This window comes from Nematolebias whitei, chromosome 1 (genome assembly GCF_014905685.2).
Source record: "Nematolebias whitei isolate Nwh7 chromosome 1, NemWhi1, whole genome shotgun sequence".
NCBI classification, from domain to species: Eukaryota; Metazoa; Chordata; class Actinopteri; order Cyprinodontiformes; family Rivulidae; genus Nematolebias; species Nematolebias whitei.
In genome coordinates, this window is record NC_056498.1 from 8467670 (window position 1) to 8470404 (window position 2735).

A 2735-nucleotide genomic window follows, 5' to 3' on the forward strand; every position below is an offset into this window, starting at 1 on the left:
AGTGTGCAGCATGACAGAGGAGCTGACAGAGAGCAGAGCTATGACAGTATAAGGATGTTAGGAGTATAGCTTCCAGGAAAAAGACAAAGAGGAGATATATGGATGCAGTTAGAGAGGACATGGAGGTAGTTGGAGTGAGGACAGAGGATGCAGAGGACAGAGTGAGATGGAGGAGGATGACTTGCCGTGAAGACCCCTGTAGAGGAAGCAATGAGTCACCCTCCTCCACATTGAAATAAAAAAAACCAGGCAGCACCCCTCCCCCCATACTTTTATTTTTCAACTTCACATTTTCTGAGGTTTGTTTAAATTTCTATTTTAGTTTAGTGGCTGCTAATCTACCTTGGTAAAGCAAACACAGTACAGCAAACAGGAGCAGTCGAAGTCGAACTTGTTAGAGCAGGTGTCTGGATAAAAAAATGAATTTCTGAAGGGTTTGCTGTTCGCTCAGTCACGAGGCTGAAGGGCGAACAGGTCTGACTGCAACAAGCCCACAAACACTAAACTGTTGCCATCAGTCACACGCTCGTGGGAGCTTGAGAAACATCGGACTTCCTTTTTCTGCGTCACATGAGGGCATCGCTTTTGTCTACCGATACAAACTGCAGCATAAAACCTGGTTAAATTAAAGCATTGTATGTAATTTACAGATTATATTAATACAATTAATGTCTTAGTGTTCCTTGAAGGAATTCATAACACTAGTCACCTTTCATAACAGAGTTTTAGACTGACATTATCTTGTGAAGACAAATGACAGAGTTGAAGGCAATCCTTAAAAATAATGTTATGCACAATCTCATACAATTGTGTAATATGCCACATCCAGTACATTGTACAATGTAAATAAAATTCCCGAAAAATGTGGAAAACTTCTACATACACAACAATGGGATTTTGATCTAGACAAACTTCACAACAGTAACATTATTCAAAGTATGAACGGGCCACAGAATGTTGAATTTTACTTGATTAAACTGATTTTTTGATTTATTTAAAGGGTTTTACGCAATTACAGGTTTATGAATTTTGAAGATTTATCTATTAACGCGTGTACTACAACAAACTGACAATAATTTAACATTGATAAGCTATTATTCCAGTAATATTACTGAAAGTGTCATTTTGCTGAGGTCCTAAAGTACAGACATGGAGAAACAAAGTCTGAATGGAAACTTTAAAAATATTAGACAAAGCTCACACATAAAACAAACAGAAATGCCAGAGAGATATAGAGAAGGAGAGTAACAAAATAAACAGTACACACATAGGGAGGCTAACAACGGTCCAAGCAATCAATTGGGTCTGACGGAGCTGAAAAACAGAGTTACATACAAAAGGTGGGCTGAGTAATGCAAGTAAACCTAAATGTTTTTGGTGCAACATATTCAAGTGGGGAGAAGTTTCACTGTGGAAAAGAAAAGAGGAAGGTTACTTTTTTTTTTTGATTGTCCAAGGCAGTACAGAGTGACGGATCCTGGTGAGTGGAGGGAGCAATGTTATGACATGACCACGAACAATGGAAGAAACAAAGGGGGTGGCCAATGGTGGCCTCAGCCCCCATAGACTAATCGTTAGCCACCCCAGTCATATTAAGAAACTACTGTTTACTTTTAAGCAATATTAAAACTAAAAAGCATAGTTTCCTTAAATGGTAGCGGTGGCTGGTTTAAACCCCTCACACACACACACACACACACATACAGTAGTCCCTCGTTTATCAAGAGGGATCCGTACCCTGAAGCCCCGTGATAAGTGAAAAACCGCGAAGTAGGAATAGTAGTACAAGTAGTAAGTATTGTTTATTTTAGTATATATATATCAGAATCAGAATAAGCTTTATTATCATTGTACTGGGATACAGTGAGATTATGTTCGTACAGTCATCTGGAAGATGGGCAGAGTGCACGTCGCTGCTGCTACAAGAGCGCGGCCTCTTATTCTTTATCAGAATACTTTTTTAGTTAGAAAAAGGTAAAACGCCATGAGGATGGATATTAGTATTGCAAAAAAGATCTCTTCACATTTTGTCCTATCAGGACATGATTTGAGAAATCAAAAAACTCTACCAGCAAGCACATTTATAAACACCTTACATAAGCATTTCATGTCAAGACGTTAAGATTTGTCCATGAAGCACTTTCGGATAGGCCATAGTCCTGCTGATGTTGTTCAGCTGGCAGTTTTGATAAGTCTGCACAGAAGTTCTCTGGGGGTGTTGTGATAGACAAAGCTTTTTCCTTAGTTTACCCATGTCCCAGGAGAAGTTTGATAGTCGGCCTCTATCTGAGGTCAAACCAGGGAGTCAGATTCAGATAAGCCACAATTGCTCATGCATCAGGATAATTGTTCATTTTCTTAATGCAGACTGTTTTTTCTTGTCAGCCTTGAGTCCTGTTGGTACTTTCCAGATCCAAAATGGCCAGATTTATGGGCATTCCACTCCATTGATCCGTGCTATGAGCCTTTTTCAAGGTCATCTCCAACATGCTGGTGAGTCTTAGAAGCCGCATGTGGCCTACGATTCTTACAAATCGCTTCCATCTTACAGTCTAGCTCGTAAAAGAGGGCGTGCTGGTGCAGAGGCTAGAGAAGGTGGACCTGTGATCGGAAGATTTCCGGTTCAACTCCCAGTACCAACATCAAAATGTGAGTGGGATAGGTGAAGCACCCGCACCTGCCTCCACCCTCAATTGCCCCACTCTGGGCCCTTGAGCAAGGCCCTCAAACCCCCC